This window comes from Mus caroli, unplaced genomic scaffold, assembly GCF_978045245.1.
Source record: "Mus caroli unplaced genomic scaffold, Mus_caroli_1 scaffold_14, whole genome shotgun sequence".
Lineage (NCBI taxonomy): Eukaryota > Metazoa > Chordata > Mammalia > Rodentia > Muridae > Mus > Mus caroli.
In genome coordinates this window covers 65,317,308-65,343,558 of record NW_028227269.1, presented here as the reverse complement: position 1 = coordinate 65,343,558, position 26,251 = coordinate 65,317,308, and the positions used below count along the sequence as shown (strand labels likewise).

The following is a 26,251-nucleotide window of genomic DNA, read 5'->3' as shown; positions in this document are numbered from 1 at the left end:
GTTTTCAAAAACCATTTAGATACAATTTTCAAGCTGAGTATGCTGAAACTCCAGTTTAGTGGCTGACAGCTACAAGGAATAATTATGAATCATCATGTGATAGATTAGTGCTCACTTTGGTTTACTCCCTCGTATTCTAATTGGAAGTGACTTGGAAATAATATAAGAAATATGTACTATGAGTGCAACCCTTTCTTTTCAAGGACACAGACTCATTTCTGCATTTCAAACAAGTTTTATTAAATTATTCACTCTTGTGCTTATTGAATTATGACAGGTTGTTGTGAGATTATTTGAGCAGTTTATTTTTCCCCCTTCTGCATTGCCTAATAATTAAAAGCATAGGCACATAGACCAAACTATAACATATAATATCTCCAGTAGAAATTGTACTACATGCTAATATATTACAGGTATATAAGTGATTAATAACTTCACTTTGTTATTTGGAAAAATATAAAGTACACTGACATTTATCAAAACAATGTTCTGTTGGCTGGAGAAATTTACTAAAATTGTAAACTAAAAAAGGAACAAGAATCCCCTATTTTCTCATTCCAAGAAATTCAATTTGAGCCTGTTTTGAGCCCACTTCTAGTATGTAGACATTCTCCACATCTTGCTTTCTTTTCTTTTGTTTTTTAAAAAACGATATATTTAGGAATGTAAGCTCCCAGTTTTGTAGGTACAATTTCTAAGCCAAAATATGCTATCTCTGGTTTTAGGTACTTATTACACATTATAAAATGAAGCACAATGGCTGCCCATCCTTCTGGAATCCAGTGAAAATGATAATAGTACAAAATAAAAATCTTCTTCCTTTGGCTTTCAATATTTGTGCAAAAATATCCATTCAGTTAAATAGTTTATTACGGTGAAAATAGGTAGTTGGAGTCTTGTTGCTGGATGATAAATTTCAAACCTACAATGTTTTAAAAAGCAGTAGAGGAAACAAAATCACACTGGGCAACTGATCTTTAAGAGAACAGCTCCTAAGAATGATGGCCTTTATCTATAATTGAGGGCACAGTTGGAAATCTGTGGTCTGTTATCAAGCCACAGCTATGTGTGGATTTGAGTACAGAATGTCTACATGCACCAGGTTTTAGATATTCTTTTGTATTTATTTGCAATACTTTAAAATGGGAACAATATATTTTACCTAATCTTTAAAAGGGGGTGGGGGGAGCATGTATGCACAGTGATTCTGGAAGAAGGGCGATTCTGGAAGAAGGAAGATTCTTGTTCAGTGGGCAGAAGTACTTGCTGCACAAGTGCGAGGTCCTAAACTAGATTTTCCAGATGCCACTAAAGCCACTTGTAATCCTCCCCAGAGGCAGGCCAAAAAAGGAGGATGTTCTAGGCCAGCAAGGCTAGTCCTCACAGCATTGACCAATAAAAAGAACAAACCTTAAGCAAGGTAGAAGACAGGTGCTGACTACCAATGTCATAATGACATGCCTACCTTCACATAACCCTTCACATAACAATGCAACACACACACACAATTTAAAAGCTTGAATAATAAATAAAATGAAAAATATAGAAATACATACAACCAATTCCATAAAAATTGTAAGACTGGAAACCATAATATACAATCAAGGGCTAGTAAGACAAAAACTACCCAAAAAATGCAAAATGAGACCAAAAGTTTACAAAAACACCACTGAGTTTATTTTATGTTGCCCACCTTCTATTGGCCTTGGACCCACCCTTACACATGATGAATATGCCCAGTGAAACCCCAATGGAGAAACTATGCTTTTCTTTACAAGTGGTGTCAGTTGCAGATAATTCTTTGGTTAGGGGATAGGAGCTCCTGTGTACCTCATACTCTGAACTGACCTTGTGCGGGCCCTGTGCATACTATCACAGATGCTATGTGCATTAGTCTTGTTGTGTGCAGAAGACATTCTTTCCTTAGAGTCATCCATACCCTCTGACTGTTATAACATTTTTGCCTCCACTTCTGCCTAGCTTCCTAAACCATGATGGGGAGGAGTTGCTGTATGTAGGTGGGAGAAAGCATAGGCATGTACAGAGGGTAGAAAGCATGGTGAGAAAAAGAAAGAATTCTTTGTATGCTTCTTTGGGGATTTATATCCAAATTCAAATTGCCTTCTACATAATGATTTAATTTTTCCTCCTCTGCCTACTGTGAAGTGTTCAGACCATGAAATTATAGAGATGTCAAGTGATGCTTAAGTAATCCCCTCAGTCTTTGTATCATGAAAGCAGTTCAAGAAAATGAATTTAAGGTTATTGTAGGGTAGGCAGCATTTGTACTTGTTTGCTTTCCAAAAACAAAGGATACAATAGCATATTACTCTGTGATTCAGCAATTGTAGGCAGCAGCTCTTGAGTCCAACTGCAGTTGGTTCCTTCAATCTTTATTCTACCATTCTACTTTTCTTTGGTGTGTGAACTCTTGTGATTCACTTATTCTACCTATGCTTTATGATTTTGATGCATATGTGAATAGAAATGCATGCTATCTTAGGTCATGCAAACTGGCAGCAGGTGACTTCATGTGGCATAAATAACATTGAGTCTGGACTATTTAAAAGCATTTCAGTGTTTACACACACAAACATATACTAGTTTTGATGTACCTTATTGTGAATTTATATTCTAAATAGGTAATAATGGAAAACAATTCTAATTTAGTGGCAGAGAAGGAAAGTGCTGCCTTGGTCTTGTTTTCCATTAGAATTTATGGTGTTGTCAGTCATGGCTTGTTCATCTTTCAACCAGTCAACACAAGATATGGTAACAGAGAGGCAGGACTATTCTAGCATAGAATATTGAGAAAGAAAGTGTATCAGCCCTTCATTTTGTAAGCAGCATTTGTGTGTATATACATATGACTATCTTGCATACATATGTAATATTTACATATATGCTTATCAAGATATATGGGCAATAACAAGTTCATGTTTTAACACTTCACATACAGGCTTCTGTGTTACTCTGGCTCATTCTACTCCACATGGAATGATTCATCTGGGCCATGTTTAGGCCACAGTGTAGAGGATACTTGTTGTAGCTAAACAGGTTGGGGAGTTTTTTTTAACTATTACACTCTCAGAGAAAGTATTATACATTGTTTTTTCTCTGTTCAGTTAGTGGCTCCTGTCTGAGGCTCTATTCTGGCTAAAATCTGGAGAGATCCCTGCATACCTAGCCTTGGTCATAGGAAAGAGCTCACCACCCTCATTTTATTTCCAAAGCTGTGTGCAGATCCTGCTGTTTTCTAACCACATCCTGTTCTCAATTTCCCTTTCATTGGGACTTCCTCAATTATAGGTTTTTAGTGGGCATTCTGATTCCTGACAGGAGTTTGAATGATACAAATCTCTTCAGTGAAACAAAATTAATGATTTCTCTGTAGAGAGGAAGGAATAATAGATTATCCAACTACATGGATCGATAGCACTTAATGTCTCTGTTTCTAAAGTGAAGACAAGCTGTAAGTGATTTGTCTTGAGTCTCTCCCACTCTTTCTCATTGTGTTGGGAGTTTCTAAGAATGGTGCAAATGCATGTGCATGCTTCCTTGTGTCCTATTTTATTATGGCTAGCATCTGAGAGTACCTGAAATGGGCACAGTGAACGAGTCTGGCTTGAGAAGTAAGAAAATTGAAACTGGACACATTTATGTACAGTGCCAGATGTGTGACACTTTCTCACAGCCAATCAGAGCTGAGGTAGAGAGATTAGTAACTTGAGATTGCCCTGGGCCAAATTGTAAGTTGTAGACAAGCCTAGGCTACATTTAAGATTCTATTATTTAACAAAATCACAAAAGTAGAGTGAATTGAGGTTCTAATTGCTCAATGAAAAAGCCCATATCTACAATATACTAGGCCTTCAATTCAATCCTTACTACCTCAGAATAACAACAAACTGCACTGAAGATTACTTTGCTGTTGTATTTTAGGTAGGGCAATGAGTAAGGAGGAAGATGTTCTAAAGAAAACTGTGTGAAGCTTTTTAAGGTATCTATAGTATTGTGATTAAGAAACTCACCATCTTTTTGCGAACTTCTCCTTAATCTTTTCAATATTGGGAAATGAATGCCTAATCTCACAGACTTACTTGATGAGTTAAATCGATCCATTTGTTTCTCTATCTACTGTCTATAAAAGCAACTATTGAATAATTCATTGCAGCTAATAAGCTTAACAAATATTCCCAATTCCACAGTTTTTTTTTTTTTGTCCAATATTCCATTGCTGCTAGATCAATGCCCAATGTCACCATGCTCAAACTATCTAAATAAGCTGATATTCCCTTGCTTACAATTCCAGGTATTTGCCATATGGGTTCTGCTATATGTATGTCTTAAGTTGAACCGTTTCTTCTCAGTAGAGCCATTTGTCTTGCCTTACAGCGTCTTTCCTTTTATACTGTCTAAAGTGGTTTCTCTGTGTCGTTATCTAACTGAGTTTGATGAATCTTCAGAAGCTGTATGCTTCTCTCTGTTATTTTCAGAGTGCATGACCATAGTCTAGTACCTAGAGCCCCTTCTCGTTGAGTCTAACAATTTATGGGTGCATTCCCTCATTGTGTCTTGTTGCCATGCCTTCAAATATTCTTCAGAAAATCTTTATCCAGTTTATCTCTAAACTTTGCTATAGTTTACGCTTTGTACTTGAAATATACACTTTTTTCCTCTTTGTGTCCAGTAAAGTCATAATCATCTTGCCAATCTCAGTTCACTCTGTATATCAGAAAGACTCTCAGATCATCACTTAGTGGTACTTTTTATTCTTTCCGTATCTTATACCATTTTCCCTGTAAATACACAACAGTACTACTTTTCAAATGATTTGTGTGTGTGTGTGTGTGTGTGTTTGTGGGGGACACACACACATGTGCACATATAACATATGCATGCATATATGTATGCATTTTAGCATGTGTGCGCAGATGGCTGTCACATAGGTGTGCATGTTTGTGGAAGCCAGAGGTAGAGGTCACCCTCAATCACTTTCTACCATATTATTTAGCTGTAGTTTCTCTCTAGCTGGCTATCCAGCTTGCTAAAGGGTTCACTTCTTTCTGTTTCCCAGGAACTGGGATCATATGAACTGCCACACTCAAATCATATACATACAAAGGCTGGAACACTGAGCTCTGATGGTCATGTTGTATAGCAGCGGATTTATTCACTTAAGCCATTTCTCTAGCCTATCAACATAGGTTTATATAAGAGAATGTATCCTTAGATGTTAAGAATAATGCCAGTATAGCTTCTTGGATCCAGATCCTGGAGATGCGGAGTCAGTACTTCTGGTGTTCATGCTCAGTTGCCGACTGATATGGACTGACTGCACATTGCTGTCCTCCGCTCCTGCTGCTGACAGTGTCATGGATTTTCATGATTATCATATCACCCAGGGTATTATGGGAAGACTCCTCATTCTATAACATGGACTAATGACTTGAATGTGACCGAACTGTCCATTTCTTTCTGTAATCAAGAGGACAGTAGGAGAACAAATTCGGTTTTGACATTCGAAAGAAAACAAATCATACTCCATACTTCCATACTATTGCTTGCTTCACATCTTACTTTGCTATATTTCCTGCATATCCCCCTGATTTGTGCAAGGTTTACTGCCAAGATTGTGCTTCAGTGATGCAATCATATCAGGCTAGGCTACCTGCCTTTATAACTCTTTCCCTTTTTTGTCAGTTTTTGATTGATATACTTGTACATTTTCATGAGGTACATTGTGATGCTTTGACTCTCTCTCTCTCTCTCTCTCTCTCTCTCTCTCTCTCTCTCTCTCTCTCTCACACACACACACACACACACACACACACACACACACACATCAGAGTAATTATATTCTTCACACTAAACATTTTTATGTGGGCAAGTATATTTGACCTACTCCACCAAGCAGAACACAAGATTTTATTAATTCTAAGAAACTCAGCAGAAAGTCATCTAATGATAATTCTTACCCCTTCCCAGCCCTGACTTTAGTCATGGACCTCTCTCCTTTGCACTTTTGAGAGGGTATAGAAATGCTAAGGCCCTAAGGGGCATGGTCAGTGGGTGGTTGTTAATGGGTTGCTGGTTGTTATTGTTCACTGTTGGTCCGTCCTGGTTTGTTAAGTATTCTGGCAAAATGAAGAAACAAGAAGAAAAAGAAAGGAGATGTCACTTTTGTGACTGACCCCATGCAGGGTGATGAAGACAGTCGGTTGAGGAGCATGCATGTTTTGGTTCTCCCTGTGGTTGATTGGGCATAGGATGGGACCAGCTGCGTCAAGCTTCTACTGCAATGACTCCCACACATTGATAGTATGTAACCTGGAATTAGGAGCTAAAATCGACCCTCTTTTTCCTACCTGACTATTAAAAGTCCAGGTGTTTTGTCACAACAACAGAAAGGAAACTAATACACATGTAACAGAATATACTGTGATCACACTCATCCCTTAGCCTGTGATCCCCAATCCCATCTCTTCCCCTCCTCCCAAGTCTTCATCCCACATTATGATGTTTTGGTTTTGCTCTTGATTTGTGACCGACTGACTTGAACACAGATATGAAGCTATCCCTTTGATCACAAGCTACTTAAAAGTGGCCACCTCTCTGAGGATGATGACTTCTCAGCCTTCCATTAGGCCCCTAACCTGTTGGGGTGTTGATTAGTTCAGTCTATGCAGGTCCTATACAGGCTGTTGCAGCTGGTTTAAGTTCATGAATACCAAGGCCATGTCATGCCCATCGGATGGTATTTCACATCCCTCCTCCCTAATATGCCTTATGAATATGAATGAGTTGGCCCATAGGCAGCAGCAACTTTCTGATTCACCTAACCTGTGAGCTTCTGGAAGACAGAATGCCTTGTGCATTTTTGTGCCCATCACAGAACTTAATAAATTTAGTGTGTTATTTCCTTCCCAATTAAGTGTTTGCTAAATTGCACTGCACCCAGTTATTGAAGATTTACTTTTTGCATATTCTGACTGGTGCATGCTTTCATTCTTATCATTTCTTTCTGATACTTTCCCTGTTTGGCTTGTTCCTTCCCATGCCTCTGATAGCTTCAACTTTAAAGCTGTATTTTAGACCACTTTCATCATTCCTGGGGCTGATGCTTATTAATTCATTTTAAGTCACAGGCAGCTTCGTTTTCTCTTCTACTTTGTGTAAGAAATCCATCATTTATTTTTAACGTATCTGTCAATCAAGCCTAGCCATGAATCATTTAAGATAATTATAGTTGAGACCTTTACTTGGAACTCTCCTTCAAAGTATCATCATGAGTCACACATCACATAACTATCCTGGGACAAAGGGTGAGATTAGTAATTAGAGTACATCTAAGTCTTCAGAATGTTTCTGTCCATATCCATGACACAGCTGTAATAACCCTTTCTTTGTTTCTCATGGGAACTTTAAGTACTTTATTAATATTTCTAGAATCAGGGTCGGTTTGTAGGAGAGGGTGGTGCTAGTGGTAGCAGTTGTGATGGAGGACAGAGATGAAGGCACTAGGATTGGCTGATGTTTGAGGTGAGCAAGTACTTCCCACTATGGCTATGATTCTGGAAAAAAAATACTTATCAGGTAAAGAAAAAGAAATTACAATTTGCAGGAAAGTGGATGTAACTGGAGGTGGAGTTATTAAACTATAAAGGAGATAATGGCAGGGAATGAGAGATCTTAAGTTGGAATCAAGTAATAGAAAACTGTGATGTGAAAGCAAAGGCGAGTCTTTGAGGGGAAATGTCATAAATGACAGGAAGGTACTGGAGTATAGAGGACAGGAGTGTAGAGGAAACACAACAGAAACAAAGTCCTTATGAAAATACCACAATGGAAGCCATTGATTTCTGTGCTAATTTTAAAAATTAAAACACTTGAAGGAAATAAGCCTACTTTTCATAGAGCCTAAAACCATCATGAATCAAGCAAAACCCCTAAAGGCAAAGGGTATCAGACACATCTGGTACTACAGCATCTCCATCCCCATGTATTGCTTGTCTGCCTTAAATTCAGAGTGAGCTTGATTTTCATTCTCATGTGAGATAGCTCTGATTGTTAAAACAATAATAAACAACAACATAAATTACCTCAGAAAATTACCTTTAAAACTAGTAGATAATGTCCTCAATGTATAAAACTTATTTTTAAATATATATTAGAGAAAACAGCCATTTGAATGTTGAATCTCTTAGCTTCCCCTCTTCCAAGTGGTTCCTCTGCTGCCTGTGGTAATTCCTGCTGAGGATGTTTTAAAAGCATATGCTCTATAACATATGGCATGTCTGTCAGAGTCTGTTTCTGCGGTGACAGGGAATCATTCCAGATAGAAGGATGTTAACAGAAAAGGCTCTTCGTATGGGGTATTTTGGAATCTCTGACTCTGTTGCTTTTATCCCTCAGTTTACTATTACATTTGAAATTGAGTACGGGGGAGGGGAGAAGGCAGTTTTTAGTATTTGAAGCACAAATACTGTAACTAATTCTGAGAGCATGCAGTTTTAACATCATAAACTCTAGGACTGAAAAGGTCTCCTAAAATAAATTGTTAAATTTCAATGATAAAATGATAGCATATTTTTCTGAATATGTCTGATCAATAGCTATAAGCCATGAGAGAAGATGAAATTAATAACATAATAATTTTCCAAGCTAAAAGAGAGAGAAAGAATCAGACCGATGATAGTGGTGGGCTTAGCACTGCAATGTCCTATGTAGGGCCTCTGCATCCTTCTTTTCCACTTGATAGCCAATTTTTTTTAAAATTTTACTCTCTCTGGTAATGATAAAACCAGTGTAGGGTAAATACTATTGGGTGGTTAATTAGCTCTAATAGTTCTCACTGGGTCAGTGTCTAACACAGAGGAAGCCACAGAATAGGAGAAGGTAATAACAGTCTCTGGTTGGAGAAAGCTGGCACTGAGCACTGATATTCTTAGCAGGCAGCGGCTGGGTTTCAATTACCAGGCTTTAGGGCAATCAATGGATGACAGGCAGAAATGGAATGCATCATTTGGGTAAGACATCCACTTGAAAATAAAATCTGCAGGAGCTATTACATGTGATGCTGATGATGCTATATTGAATACCAGCTGTGTCAAAAAGATAGTAATTAAATGACAACTGAAAATATCAACAAAGCCTTCACTTGCTGCTGTGACCTTGGCTAGGTTTGTGACATAAGAGACTTCACAAGCAAATGTCTAGAATTCCCAGTATTGATTACAGTGTTCTGTTTATATATGTGACTGTTTCAACTCTGCAGATAAGATAAAAGCATCAAAATGCATAGGAGGTATGATACATTCTCCTATCACTTCCCTTAGGTTACTCTTTGTGTACTTAGTTGTATTGTATGTGTGTGGCATAGAAAAGTCACAGCTTGCACTAATATTCGAAGGTAGCTTTGAAACTCTTCTCCAAATATCCCTGTGAGTCACCATCCCTTAAAAGTTTTGGTGACAAGTGATATTGGTACAGTGCATTGGTCAAATGACAGAGAAAGAGGGATAGGGGCACACAGACACATAGAGACAGAAAGACAGAGACAGAGACAGAGACATAGAGAGATATTCCTCTTAATACTGGAACAGGTGTTTATGGCAATCTTAAACCCTTTAATGTATTTTTTTCTTTCAAGAAAAATACAGATGATTTATGACTATGAGAAATAAGATTCAGATTTTGTACCCATCCTTTTCTCTTTCAGCATTAAATTTCAGAAAAATAAACATCTTTCCTGTAAATCCCAACATAATATTTTTCTTTGTGGAGGCTTAAATTACGATTTACCATGCTATCTGGGGGTAAAATGGGAAGGAAACAAGAAAGAAGAGAAAGAAACAGGAAGAAATATAGAATAACAAAAAGGAGGGGAAAGTAAGAGAAAGGAAAATCTCTAGGTGGCTGGAAACCTGGAAAAGGAGAGAAACAGGATGCTGTAGTTAACCACTTACAGATGCATAGCAGCTCTAAAGAGTGCAGGATTTATTTTCTCAATTTTCTGGACCATGCATCTCTGAAACCAGGTGTCCCTGGGTCTCTTTCAGAGTCCCCAATGAAGGAGCTAGAGAAAGTACCCAAGGAGCTGAGGGGGTTTGCAGCCCCATAGGAGGAACAACAATATGAACCCACTAGTACACACAGAGCTCCCTGGGACTAAAGCACCAACCAAAGAGTACACGTGGTGGGACTCATGGCTCTAGCTGCATATGTAGCAGAGGATGGCCTAGTCGGTCATCAATAGGAGGAGAAGTCCTTGGTCCTGTGAAGGTTCTATTCCCCAGTATAGGTGGATTCCAGGGCCAGGAAGCAGGACTGGGTAGGTTGGTGAGCAAGGGGGGATAGGGGGTTTTTGGAGGGGAAACCAGGAAAGGGGATAACATTTGAAATGTAAATAAAGAAAATATCAAATAAAAAAGAAAACGATTCAAAAGAAAAAGAACCAACAAAAACCTCACAAAACTTTGATCATTTGCCACTAATGTTCTTTGCGCTTTAATTAATTACCATAGTCACCTTGATCTTCCCAAATGATTTCCCTTGTACACTGATATTTTTCTCAAAATTACACAATGACAATGTGCAGAAGCTGAAAAATAGTAAGTCATTCAGTTCTCAATGTGATGTCCATGATTGTTCAGTCTGGAAGCATGCACATACAAGTGACATTATATATACTGAATGGTATCATTTATGTATTAGGAACACACAGACACAGACACACACACACACATAGACACACACACACACAGAAGGGGGGAAACATTGTACATATCATCTCAAAAAGGAAACCAAATTAAAAACAGGGAAAAAATTAGAGAACCCTTGATAGCAGTCATTTTCAAAAGGTCACATGTATAAATTTATCTCAACCATGAAGAAAAACTATGAGACAAATATTTAATCCATGTGATTAGAGATTTTTGTCCTAAAGATGTACATTTATATCATGTCCATGGTTCTATATTTAATTTCTGAAAACATATATTCATCCTACTTGTTTTAAAAGAGAGCCCATTTCTGGAATTAGATGATACAATCCCTTTTCTAGATCCTGACTTAGGAAATATCACGAAAGCTCTTTTGGCTGTTTATCGTTACCTTTGTTTTTGATTCAGTTTCTCTTGTCTGATGAGTAAAGTAGGGAACAAGTGTTTGGACGATATTGCAGCTGAGATATGCTGTAAACTGTTTGGCTGGAGCTTGCAATCTGAATTATTATGATGCTCGTTCATTAACTTGCTGTCACTATTTGATATATTAATGTAGGTCAACGACAAAACAGCACTTAATAGTACTGATAGCTCGTCGGAACACAGAGGCAAGAGAACGTGTCAAACAGACCTTTCACTGTAAATTAAGGAACGCTTGATGTATGTCAAAACAGCTCTGGAATTAGACCCCCGGTCTCTTATTCTCAGCCCTTAATTAAAATGGAGTTTTCATCTGCATAATACCATTCCTGGCTTCTGTCATTTTTTGAGTATTTATTTTTTTGTTATTCAATGTAGTGAACAGTGTTTTATCATAGTTTAAACTTTTTTCTTCTTCATTACTTATTTGGTTTTGGTTTTTGATATACTTGACCCTTCTTGAGACATTTTACAAAATCAAATACATTTTCTAAAGACTGGGTACTCACATGTGATTTTTATAATATTAATTTTTGTTACAAATAAGAAATAAGCCTATTGTTTTGTAGCTTCATTGATTACAAATTTGGTAGTCATTCACTAATCATTCATTAATAATTACTTTGATTAGAAATGGTTAGTGACATGAAATAAATTACAAGTATTTACCTTAAGGAGTTATTGTCCATGCTTCTTTTTTGGATTGCCAAGATGCAGCAGAAAAATTTAGTAACATTTTTCATCCATTCCATTATGGCAAAAGACCACTTTAGTTTAATGACAGATTTTTGATTCAACTTTGTTTAATTTTTACTTACTTACTTATTTATTTAGTGTGTATGGGTACACTGTTGCTGTCTTCAGACACACCAAAACAGTATCAGATCCCATTGCACATGATTGTAAGCCAACATGTGTTTGCTGGGAATTGAACTCAAGACCTATGAAATAGCAGCCAGTGCTCTTAAACTCTGAGCCATCTCTCCAATCCTGATGACAGATTTTTATCATTTTGCTATGTTTGTGGTTTGTGTACCGTTGGCATTGTGCTTTCAAATATTTTTCTAGCTTTTTAGCTTTTATATAAAAATTATTGTGATGAAAGTGAGCAAAATATGTATGAAATTCTTAAGTTAAAAATATTATATTAGAAAAAGAAAATATAATGATCCTAACACTCAGTGGTACAAATAGTTTTAGACATAAACTTCATATATGAAGATGCCATATTTCCAACAACAACAACAAAAAAACCCTTTTGAAGTGCCATAAACCAGGAACTGTCATTAACCCTAGATTTTGTTCTCATGTGACTGTAAGACCAGTATGGTTTAGAAAGGACAATCATGCTAGTTTTATGAATAAGAAAAACAAGAATACCCAAGAATGTCTATTAGCATTTCCAACTCAAATATCAAGACAGTATTCCAGCCACATTGAACTATTCAACTCTTGTAGGAGAACTTTTAATTAAATAAGGATACCTATATTAAAATCATTTAAACTCACAAATATTTTTATTATTAACAATTGATCAGAAGAAAGTTACTGTATTAGAAAGCTACTAGTTTTCATATAGACATATCTCCATGTATAGATACCAGTAAGTTAGAAAGCAACAGCTTCAAAAGATCATGGTAGGAAAAATAATAGAATGCACATGAAAGTGGAATGGGCTAGAAAAGCTTAGGCAGGGCCAGGTACAGGAAGGTGAAAGAAAAGGAGTGGTGGGGAGAGAGGCATAATAAATGGAAAACATAATAGAAAAGTAGCAAATGGAGTAGAGAATAAGCTCTTTTCTCCTTGTTAAAATTTTCTATAGCTTTAGTTGGTGTTTGAATTACCCCAATAACATAAAACCCCTGTGTTGCATTTTGGCAAGAAGTTCTTGAAAAAGTGAGAAGTGCACTGAATGCGGAATGACAACGTATGATAGTGATGCACTGCAATGGGCATGGGAACTGAAGAGGCATGGTTCAAACCATAATGAGTTTGATCATTCATTGTAATTAGTTGAGTCCTGGGGGCCTCTCACATCCCAGGTCTCTGGAAGTTTCTAGAGGGCCATGCAAGACCCACCAATGCAATGCATATTTCCATTCATTCTCCAGGCCCTCTGGGCTTCTCTCCTGTCTCCCTCTACACCTGATCATGCCCCACTTTCAGCCCCCTCCCTCCCCGGTCCCTCTTTCTTCTGCCTCCAATGATTATTTCATTTCCCCCTTCTAAATGGGGTTGAAGTATCAGCTTGCCTATTTTATACCAAGTTACAAGCTTTATTTGTCCTCTTTGGCTCATTGTTTGAACCTGAAATTTCTTTTTAACCACAGTGTCTGCTTTTATATCAGCATCTGTGAGCCATTACAGTTTCACTGTGAACCTTTTTCCTTATACCCTACAAGGAGTCAGTTCTTACATTAGGATCATGAAAGTAAATGCCTGAAAACATCATCATTAACATTCTTCTGATAGGCGTTTCAGACACACCGTTTGTTTTTTTTTATTATTATTAGCAATAATTTATAAAGTGTTCTCTTTTTTAAAAGAGGTGTGTGTGTGTGTCTGTGTGTCTGAGTCTGTCTGTGTGTGTCTGTGTGTATCTGTGTGTGTGTGTGTGTGTGTGTGTGTGTGTGTGTGTGTGTGACAGAGAGAGAGAGAGAGAGAGAGAGAGAGAGAGAGAGAGAGAGAGAGAGAGAGAGAGAGAGAGAGAGAGAGTTTGCCATATATGGACAGGTAACTGCTAGAAGAAGGTTTTGGATTCTTTGAAGGATTTACCCTTTTCTGTGAATCACCCAAAATGATTGTTAGGAATTAAACTTAGATCTTCTGGAAAATAGCAAGTGGCCTTAAGTGCTGACTTCTTTTTACAGCTCTATGGAGTTCTTTCTTAATGAACAATGTGTATCAGTTTGTACTCATAATAAAAAAATATGGATTTTCCATATTTTATTTTAAATCTAATAGATTGCTTAATATCTAATAACATTTTGAGCTTAATGAATATTCCAAAGATAAAGCCACAGCTATGGCTATATCTACTTTTTGTCTCATTATCTCTATTAATCATTTTGTTTAGAACATTCTCATAGAACTCTCATGAAATACCCTATCTTTACATAAAGTCTATATGCACAAAATTGTCAATATATTCATGAATTAAACCTTTTTCCAACTCTTTACCACAGTTACACTATAAACTAGTTACTATATCACAAAAGTAAAGATAAAGTATCATCATTGATTAGTTTTTCAGATAGTTGTATAACTCTTCTGGAAAATTTGGACAAAATTATACTTGCCTTAGTTAGGGGACCAATGACAGAACAAAGTAGTGGTTCCACCAGCTGGGCCAAACTGAAAAACTAATGAGTTTATTGGCAATAAATTTCTACAAGTGAGAAATTACAGGATCTTGTTTGACTGAAAGTTAGCATCATCACCTAAAAGCCCACCTCAAGAAAACTGTAACCCTTGATAGCTTGCAACATGCTTCACAGGCCAGAGTCTCCTCTCTGGAAGAGCTGCTACTTCTTGAGAAGAAGATAAGAATCTTGTAAGCTTTAGGAACTTCCTGAGACACAATTGCTTACTTAATCTTAAGGAGCCTCTCTTGCTGAAATTAAAATGCAATTGCTTTACAACAGAGAGAAAAATAAAGACATAGAAAGTCAAGTGTTTGCACAATGTCACAGTTGATGTCAGAGTGAGAATTTGAAACAAGGCATATGTATTTATAGTCTTGATTCATACTCACAGTGCTGCCTTAACCTCTTCATAGTTCACAGCCTTCTTCAGGCTGTACTTTTGAAAGTTAAACAATGCACATATTTTGTCCAACAATATATTTGGGGTACAGATTCAGATTTGTATATATGCTGATATCTCCAGTTCAACCTTTCATGCATATGAAATGGCTACATTTATCAATACATCTTCTTTTGAAATGTTGTCTCTTCAGATCAATTTCCTCAGAGATGAAGCCAAAGCTCTGTGCATTTAATAATTTAAATTCCCTTAGCAAACCTACTTCTGGAAAAGCCTACCCATACAAAATGGATATATAAATTTTGTCATCATTATCTCAAAATTACTATTAAGTACTTTGTAATAACTAAAACGTAATAAAACTGTATCATTGAAATTAGTGACTGAGACCTGGGGGGGGGGAGGCAGGGAAAAGAGAGTTCCCAAGGAATGTCATGAACCTGCATCCTGCAATTTCAATGTCTCATCCTCAATTAATGTAACCACATTTTTTGAGCAGAGAATTCAGGCAATTCATTACTGTGTTCATTTCCATCAAATAGTTAAAATTGATATTTTAAAAACTTAAGAGCTGATTGATATGGCTTACTGATAAGTACTTGCATCTTACATTGTGTAGTTTAGACAAATTATTCCCTTTGAACTCTTGTGACATGAAGTATTTAATTAACTGTTCTTTGTATATAAGAATATAGATGATGACAAATTTTGATTTTTCTGAATTATATTCTGAATCCCTAAATCCAAGAGAGAAAACTCTAAAGCTTTCAAATTAGAATGCATTGTACTAAAATGAGTAGAACACCAATACAATGAGTAGAATACCAATAGCATAATGAAGTTTGTTTGTAGTGTAAGGGAGGAATGCAGAGAAAACAATGCCTTGCCAAGTCACTACAGTATCTTGTAGTGTTCATATAGACACATGGAAATTAAAACATGTTCTCAGAGTTTGAAAGAGAACTAGAAATCATCAGAACAAGTTCTTAAGGGTTTTTGAACTCAGAGCCCTTGAAAGCATCTTTCCAGTAGAGTCTACCTCAGTCTTGGTCTGCAATAACTGTGCTTCTCATTGATTAGACTGTAGTTTTGCATCCTGAAGGTGCTGTTTCTGCAATTCTGAGGTCTAATCTCATTGACCCAACTTGCTGAAGAACTTGCCCTCTTTCGAACTACTCACAGAAAATGGATGCAATTTCTCCATGTAAAGAGGCTTTGGAGATATTAGTAGGCCAGATTGTGCTATTTCTGTGTGCTATTGCCACTCTTGGAAAATCAAATTGAAGTTTTCATTTTTGGTACATTTTGTAATAAATCTCATTTGTTTTTGATGAAATGGACTGAGAGAAAGAATGTTTCTCTCTAAATACTAAATTTGTGATTAGAGTTGGAAAATAATGGGAGTAACATAATTTTGATTATTATATGCTGAGGCTTTGTCGTTATTTTAAAGAAAGCAGAAAACCTCTAACTTTTAGGGAAGTATAAATATCTTGTCATACCTTTCAGCCAAGAAAAAAATGATGTTATGTATCCCATACCCTATCTCTTCCTGTAATGGTAGTAATTCCTGAAGCACAAAAGATTTGATTCTAAAGACTGTGCATGGACCAATTGATATATGGCTTCTGATATTTTGTCTCCTTTTGAACTCATGGAGATCCCTTAAACACTTATGGAATGCTTTGTGTTCTAGACCTTCATACTGTCTCACAACAGTCTTTTCCCTTCGCTGTGCCTATATAAAGAATGGTGTCCAGTGAATAACAGGACAGCTGTGTTTACCTTAAATGTAAAACAAACAAACATTTATTTGATCTTTGTGTGACAGCCATTGACCTACTTTCTGAAAAGTTACATTTGTTTAAGGCTTAAATTAAGTTGTGTATATGTCTGTACTTATGGGTCTGTGTGTGGATATGTATATATGAGTGTGAGCCATGGGATCCCCTGCAAGCTGAAGTAAGAGGTGCTTATAACCTGTCAGAAGTAAGTCTCAGGAACCAAAATTCACTCCTATGGAAAAAGCAGTAAGTGCTCTTAACAACTGAGCCATATGCCAGCCTCTTTTTTTTTTTTTTTTCATTTATAGTGCAGCAATATAGCCATGAGCTAGAGATAAATCAGGATGTTCTGGAGGGTCTCATGTGAAATCAGAGCAAACATATACATATAACATTCCTACCCAAGGACAGGAAGCTCTGCTGTTCCTCACATTTGCTTTCATTTTTGATTTCTCTACTGAGCACACTCAATTCCTTCTGAACATTTGATCAACAGCATGTGTGATGTACTCTCCAATAAGGCATGAAAAATTCCAAATATTATTTCCCTTGGAAATGATGGGATGAATGTAGAAGGTTTGGAGGGGGCATCTTCATAGTTATAGCCAGGCCTGCCCATGACTGACTTTATTGGCCACATTTCTTCTCAAGCTCACGTCAAACAAATTGACACTTGGCTAGGGTTAAGCTTGAAATGAGTGCAGGAGACTTATTGTCATTTATATGTGTAGGTTTCTTCTATGAAACATACAAATGACTTTGAGGTTTCGTTTTAGATATTAATAGGTAACACAAATGAAAAAAATAAAGTAGAGGGAAAATATGAAAAACAAAAAATGTATTTGTTAAAATTTACAAATGACATGTGTATGTGACTTTTAGGAAGATAGCTTTCATTTTTGTTGTATTTTGCATTTAATTTTTGATGTTGTATTACAGGAAAACAATTATTTTCTTAATGTTTAACATTATTTCATATGATGCATCTTTTTAACATTAAAATTATTAATATATATCACTTTTGATTTGATGGCAATATTGATTTGATTTGATATTAGAAAATATTATATAAATATAAAAAATGTACATACTACTGGCTAGCTGATATAAAGAAAACAGTAGTTTTATGCTTAACTTTCTTTTTTTAAATAATTTTTATTAGATATTTTCTTCATTTACATTTCTTTTCCCCATTTTTATTAGGTATTTTCTTCATTTACATTGCAAATGCTATCCTGAAAGTCCCCTATACCTTCCCCCATCCTGCTCCCCAACCCACAAACTCCTGATTCTTGACCCTGGCATTCCCCTTTACTGGGGCATATAAAGTTTGCAAGACCAAGGGGCCTCTCTTCCCAATGATGGCTGACTAGGCCATCTTCTGATACATATGCAGCTAGAGACATGACCCCTGTGGGTACTGGTTAGTTTATATTGTTTTGCCTCCTATAGGGTTGCAGACTCCTTCAGCTCCTTGGGTACTTTTACTAGCTCCTCCACTGGGGGGCCCTGTGATCCATCCAATAGCTGACTGTGAGCATCCACTTCTGTATTTGCCAGGCACTGGCATAGCCTCACAAGAGAGAGCTATATCAGGGTCCTGTCAGCAACATCTTGCTAGCATATGCAATAGTGTCTGCTTTTGGTGGCTGGTTATGGGATGGATCCCCGGGTAGGGTAATCTCTGGATAGTCCATCCTTCTGTCACAGCTGCAAACATTGTCTCTGTAACTCCTCCCATGGGTATTTTGTTCCCTATTCTAAGGAGGAATGAAGTATCCACACTTTGCTCTTCCTTCTTGATTTTCATGTTTTTTGCAAATTGTATCTTAGGTATTCTAAGTCTCTGGGCTAATATCCACTTATCAGTGAGTGCATATCATGTGAGATCTTTTGTGATTAGGCTACCTCACTCAGGATGATATCCTCCAGATCCATCCATTTGCCTAAGAATTTCATAAATTCATTGTTTTTAGTAGCTGAGTAGTACTCCATTGTGTAACTGTACTATATTTTCTGCATCCCTTCCTCTGTTGAGGGACATCTGGGTTCTTTCCTGCTCTGGGTATTATAAAAAAGGCTGCTATGAACATAGTGGAGCATGTGTCCTTATTACAAGTTGGAACATTTGTTGGATCTTCAAGCAGTACTATGTCCAATTTTCTGAGGAACCTCCAGAGTGGTTGTACAAGCTTGCAACCCCACCAGCAATGGAGGAGTGTTCCTCTTTCTCCACATTCTCATCAGCATCTGCAGTCACCAGAATTTTTTATCTTAGCCATTCTGAGTGGTGTCAGATGGAATCTCAGGGTTGTTTTGATTTGCATTTCCCTGATGATTAAGGATGTTGAACAATTTTTCAGGTGCTTCTCAGTCATTTGGATAGGGGACTAATATCTAATATATACAAAGTACTCAAGAATCTGGACTCCAGAAATTTAAATAACCCCATTAAAAATGTGGTACAGAGCTAAACAAAGAATTCTCAATTGAGAAAATTTCTTATTTCTTCTTTGAGCTCTGGAATCTCTTGAATGATTCAATTATTTTAACAACAAAGTTAAAGAGATTAGTGCAAAAAATATCCAAAATCTGACACAATCAAAGTTTTCATCACAGCCATGAGAATAGAACAATCTTTTGATTAAATTAGGTGTGATCAATAGATTGATACTTCTTTCCTTTTATCTTATAAATTAGAAACTTTAGAATATTTATTTTCTCAAGTAAACAGGGACACAGTATTAACCATATTTGGAAGGTGAGCTAAACCTCATAGAAAAAAGGGAGAAGTTCACGTTGATTCTCAAACTGTTTAAGTCCAAGCAACAAGTGAAAGAAAAAAGGAAAGCGAACTAAAGTCAGATTTAAACCAATGTCTGTGTTATTATTTATATCAGAACATTGCCTTGTAGAGATTACGGAAGTGAGGCTAATGGCAGATGTTAGCCACACTTTTGAGAAAATTATTCAAAGCCACCACTATTTAAATTGAAATCTCCCCTTGTGCATGTTTGGATATTTGTCTGTTTTCACTGCTGCAGTGTGTACTGCATGGGCAAATGTCACTTACCTTGTTTTGAAGTGTTAGGTGGGTGTGGTGTTCCAAAAGGTCCTTGCAGAGGAAGTAGAATTGGGTCAACAAAGACTGAGAAACTAGAAAAAGAACATATTGGCAACAAAAACTAAAGACAAAAACATCCCCATTGAAGTAGGGTGCTTGACTTTCACTCTGACTTTACAAATACTAACAGGACATAAGGCAAACTGCAAAGCGCAGGCTGGCCGAGCATGCACGCAGCCCCCTTACTAATGTCCCCCGTCATTTCTAATCATCAAAAGGAAAAACAAAAGTAGGGCTGTTGATGAGAAGATATATGTTGTTTTGCTTACTCTCTTTTTACATGAGTAAGGTGTACTCTATTTACATACTGTGGAGATGAATCCTGACTGCCTGTCCTTTTATAGAAGTGATTAGAGAGCATTGAGAAATATCGTGTCTGGTAAGAAGTGGATGAAAGCTGAACATGTTGGCGAATAAAAGGAAAGAAAGAAACACAATAGATATTTAGGGAACATTATTTTAAGAGACGAGTAGAACTGTCTATGAACTGCTGTTCATGTTGGCAAGCAATATGTTGGAAGTGGAAACATGTGGAATGTTTTTTAGTTATACTTCTAAGATGATGGTGTGAGTTTGTTGTATTATTTGATATTGCTCCTTTTTTGTTTGTATGTATTGATAACCCTCAATGGCTGTTTTACTTTATGCTGTCGTGATTTGCCCTACCAGGAGGTTTGGTTTTTGTTTTTGTTTTTTTTTTTTTTTGTTATTGTTTGTTTGTTTTTGCTCAGTCAAATTTCATATCATTTATCTTTTGATATTCCTTCTCTGCAGCCACTCAAAATTCACTAGCACATCTAAATTCTCAGGGGTGATGACTGTTTGTCTCCTCTTGTCTTAAATGACAACCCTGTCAAAAATGTGCCCTTTGGGTAACTTCTGAAGCATATATTTCCCTTGATTCCCATCCATTTCCTGGACTTGGTAAAGCCTATCTCTTTTCCTTGCCTTACATGCTTAATAGTTTCTGCTGCTGTTGTTCAATCACTTACCTCTTGATTTTACATACTCTATGGTCTGATTGTGAAGATTTCATTTCTTTGGTTATTAAACAGTCTAAGTCTTCAGGACCACTGCTAACTGCCCAGTCATTAAACTGCTCATCAGTATCATCCAAGACTAAGATCTTTATTTTTCCTTAAATTTTTATAATCGCCATCTCTGTATCAGTCAGTGTTTATGATAAAAGAATTATGTACTGTCACTAGTCCGAGGGCAACTGAGTGTCAAGGAGTTTTGGAATCCCTGCACAGGACCTCTAGCATATTTAAAAGACAGTTTATAAGATAATCGTGAGATAAGGACTAGGCAAAGCATTCACACAGTATTGAAAATGAAAAGGAGAGCAGAGAGAAAAAAGCAGACATTACTCTGTCCCAGGAGTATTGTGCACACATGCTACATCGGGAGGGGTGGAATAAGGAGATCAATTGTCAGTAATGCTGTTTAGCTAAGTGTAAAATGATGTAGAAAATGAAATTCAATTTAGAAAAGACTATGATAGCTTAAATCAATTGTAAAATGGAAGGGAATCTGAATATGATTGTGTTTGATTTTCATGAGCAAAAGTGAATGACAGGAGGAAGAATGGTATAAAGAATATGTGCTGATTTTATCTTCTCTAGTCATATGAGAGCAGTTTTCTCTCTTCTGTCCCCTCTGTTTGCCTTCCAAAATTCCATCCTCTATGTCCCTTCTCCTCTAACTCCCCTCAGCTCTCTCCTACAGTGTGTGAGGGGTAATTATGCATACTGATTTACTGAACCATTGCAGTTAATAAGACAAGGGAACCTGGCCATCCTATCCTAACTTCAGATGTGTTTCATGGAAAACTTTATCTGCCACAGGAGCCTAAGTTGAGTTGGTCTGGTGGTGAGCCAACATTCTAGTGGCAACCCAAATGGGGCAGAGCAACTTCATGAGGAATTGAAGCGATCTACTCAAGAATAAGGCTCTCATTTAGGGTTCTTAGAGGAGTGATAACAAATAACAAAATGATTGCTGTATTATAACAGCATGAACTCCAGGAAGTTCGCTTTTTAGATGAAAAAGGCTTAAAGTTTAAAACATTTTTCATCCAATTCTTCACTCTAATAAACTGCAATGACTTCAGTAGAGGGCCACTCATTTCAGGCTTCTCCTCTCAGTTATATGCACTCTTACCTAAGGTACTAAGACAGTATCTTTAATTAAGTTGTTTTTCTCAATGTAGTACATAAGATGGAATTTTATGCAACTGTAAAGAAAAAATGACATTGTGACTTTTTAGGAAAATAGATGGAACAAGATATATATTAATATATATATATACACATATATATATGAGCTATTCATATACATATATATATATATATATGACCTTGACTCCCATAAACAAGTATTACATATTCATATCCTTCTCTTCCCTCCCCCAAATCTCAGTCTATTTCTGTTGTTAACTGGAAACCCACTATATAGTCCAATTCTGAGGTTTGCTTACCTCTGCATTCACAGTACTGGGTAAAGTGGATGTGCACCACAAGTCTTAGTCCATATATTGTCTTTCATATAGGGATCCCAGCGCTCAATGTTTATAAGCAGGTATAAAAGTGTGTATGTGTTAATGTGGCTGGAGGCAACAAGCTACAAAGGAGGTCATGAGGGGAATAAGTGGTGTGAGGAAGATGGAAAGAAAGCAAGGCCATAAGAAATATTTGACCTGAAAACTGGAGGCAGGATATTGGTGGTGAATGGGTATGAGCCAAGACCAGGATGGAGGGAAAAGGGGAGAAAGACACACAACGAAGCAAAAGTTGTTCAAAATGTTGTAATGAAACTTAATACTTCCTTTGTCATTTAAAATGAATTAATCAATTGAAAGAATGATAGTAGCTTTTAACTGAACTATTCATTCTGGGAAATGTAGTGTTGACATTATCCTTCCATCTACTTTACTGGGCCTATTTTATTTTATAGGTTATTGATCTCTGGAATGAATAAGCAATTTGTCACCTTACTCTCATTGGGAGTCCGTGAATGAATTTTCTCTTAGCAAGGCAGGGTAAACCTCAGTGCCTTCTTGACCACTCCCCTCACCTTTGCCCTGGTACAATGAAGACCTCCTTCATCAAGACACTGAACCATCTCTCTCTCCCACATCCATCCCAGGCTTTGAAAAACATCTTTCTTGTGCCTACACATAGATTGCTAAGTTGTGAGACTCAAGTCAAATTTTAGGGTAACTTACTCCTCAGTGCATGAGCCACATGGTCCTAAGGTTCCTTCTGGAGCACAGTCACAGGTGATTACACACGTGTCTTTAAGCACACTATGCTTTTGGTCAGGAGCCTCTTCCTCCTTGTATTTTCACAGCATCTTTCCAAACTCAGGCAAAGGGTTACTGAATCCGCATAGCCTGGTGGATTCATCCAGGAAAGTTTTCATTCTTTATTCCCACATAATCTTCAATTTTTCTTTTGGCACACCAACTATTTTGCTTAATTACGTCTGTTTTTCCAGCCTGCAGATCCTGTAGTCTGCAAGGTCTTTGAAGACATAGCTTTGTGTATATACTAGTATATTTCATACAGACACTAACCTTTATGCATTGCCTCATCCCACTGTATTATTTTATGCTTCATGTGACATAAGAGGATAAATGTTCTTCTGGTTACTGAGATTGGGAAATATTCTCTGTTCTTTTTTTCTTTCAACTGAATGAATATAAATTGGTTTTAACTTTCAAAACTGTACCTTAACAAGATAAAAAGAAAAGTTCCTGTTTGCCCTTTTAGTCTGACCTATAGAGCACAAAAGCAACTTACTCTAATTGAGGTACCTAGTATGATTAGTGGTAGGAAAGTAATAAGATTTGGTTTACTTCAAGAAAATTTGAATGAATCCGAGTCTCGTGCAATATTTTAAACTAGTTGTTGAATCTATAGGGCAAAGGAACTCATAACCTTTGCTCCAATTTCAAGAAGATGAATTGAGGATTTTTCCAACCAAACAGAGGACAAAGCTATGGTGTTCTGTTTTTTTATTGTTATATACTAAATTTCATTTGATGTAAATAAATCTAGTACCCTAATAGCTGATGTTTTATTGAAAGGCAAAACTGTTGTCTTTATAGCTTTAATAAATGTTTACTAAATAACAGATAATATTAATAACTATGATCTGAATTAGCAGATCATATGTAGCAGATATTAAATGTGGTAATCAATTAAAAATTAATTCATTTAGCATTAAATTACTTAATTAATGTTTAGATGTGTGTGTGTGTGTGTGTGTGTGTGTGCGTGTCTACTGTGTTGTGTGTGGAGCTATTTTACATACATTGGGTATCTGCAGGGCCAGAAAAGGATGTTGGATCCCATGGAGCTGAAGTTATATATGGCTGTAAGTCTCTTGACCTGATTACTGGGAACCAAATCTCAGGTCCTCTCAAAGAATAACAAGTGTTCTTAATTTCTGAGCAATCTCTCTAGCCTGCAAAATGACTAACATTAAGTTCGACTGTTAAGAAAAGAGAACAAATCAAAAGGCAATGTATGTCTTCTGGGAAAAAGAAGAAAATTATTGTGCTTGGTAATCCAAGATCTCATGATGAACATGGGTACAGATAGCCATGAGGAATCCTAAATAGAAGACTATCATAAGCAAACATGATTCAAATGTCACTGCTCCTTACTCAAATACTGACAGGGCTGCATTACTGAAAGACAACATCTTCACAGTTGTTGTCTGGGACATGAAAGGGTTGGAAGAAAGGATACTGAACTGGGAGTGTGTTTTACCTATTGCATTTGGAGCAGTTACACCATTGATGTTAGTCTAGTTATGGTGCTTCAATATATACATAGTTTCCCAGTACTTTGCTACTCTAGGTCTACTTTGGGAGTTACCAACAATCACAAATATTGGGATTCCAGAACTAGCATCCATAGACAATGAATCAAAAAGAACAAAAGAACCAGTGTTTTTTGTTTGCTACCTTCTTTCCTTCCTTTTTCCTTCCCTCCCTCACTCTCTTGCTCCCTCCTTTCCTTCCTTCCTTCCTTCCTTCCTTCCTTCCTTCCTTCCTTCCTTCCTTCCTTCCTTCCTTCCTTCAGCTCACTTATGGTACAAAGAGCAATGGCTATGTCAGGCACCTGATGACCTCAAGATTGTCATTTTCCAATTTGGAAATAAGAGAGTTGAGTTGGGTGAGTTCTAAAGCGCTTTCAACTATGTTTTCTCTGGTAAAGTAACTAACACATACATACAAAGTATCCACTGTAGCATTGGGCATCTAAACACTAAGAATGTATTTAATGGTTACCAGGAACATAAGCTAACATCTAAATTTTGTAGACTAACACAGCTTTCACAGAATAGGTAATGGGTTCATGCTGAGATTACAGAAAGCCACCTTTTCCAAGAATGTGTTAAAATATAGAAGAGAATAGTAGAAAATTGACACTTATAAATGTCAAAATTCGCCTACTATATAATTTAAATTGTTAAATAAAGTTGCTTATTTGCATAATGAAGCATTTGAAAGATATATCTTAAAATAACAATACTAGGTATTGATTTGAAATCTAAACAAAATATAACAAGTACAAATTAGTCTAGAGAGAATGTCATGTAACTGTGTAATTAGATGTATTACTATATGTGAACTATCATTTATAAGACTAAATTTAGCATAGGTATTTAAGGAAAATATCTGTATTTTATATTTATATCTTTTCTGTTTTGTTTTGTAAGCATTTATTGTCATCAGAGTGTTAATTTTTATAATACATGTGTAATTACACAAGACAGATGCCTTAAAATTAGAACCATGTCAGGATTAGTTGTCTAAATTGAATTCTAAATTTGATCACTGGAGTGATTTGGGGAAACGTTGCCTGAGACACCAGAGCATCCTGGGCATCCTAAGAGTATTCACTGTCACAAGACCCAAGAAATTGTTTCATGGCTAGGCAGAGTCTAAAGCAATGGCACAAGTCTTCAAATAAGTAATTATTCAATATCCCAAACTAAACATTGAATGCATTTACGTTTTTGTGATTTTAAACAAATAAATAACAATGGTGTTAAGTGTTTAGTTATATATTGGTGTTATTTTTAATTAAAATATAATTGCATCAATTTTCCTTTTCCTCCTTCCAACCCTGCCCATGACTCCTACTCCCTCTCCAATTGATAGCCTGTTTCTTTGTGATTACTATGGTTACTCACAGACACATGCACATGCATATACACACAAACACAAACACACACACACATGCATACACACACAAACACACATGGGGAGATGTTCACTCTGTGAGGCTTATGTTGTTGTTGTCTCTGGGTTGACCAGTTTGTCTTTGATGACTAATTAGTGGGATCCCCAGGAACGGCTAAATCTCCATCTCCTGACTCTCATTAGTGGTGATCATGTTTTATTTCTAGATTCC

General features: G+C 36.7%; 1 protein-coding gene across 2 annotated transcripts in view; it reads left to right on the top strand.

The window, feature by feature from the left end:
* Positions 1-26,251, top strand: part of Mdga2 (MAM domain containing glycosylphosphatidylinositol anchor 2) — a 766,587-nt gene that overhangs the window by 328,198 nt on the left and 412,138 nt on the right. The window lies entirely within an intron of this gene.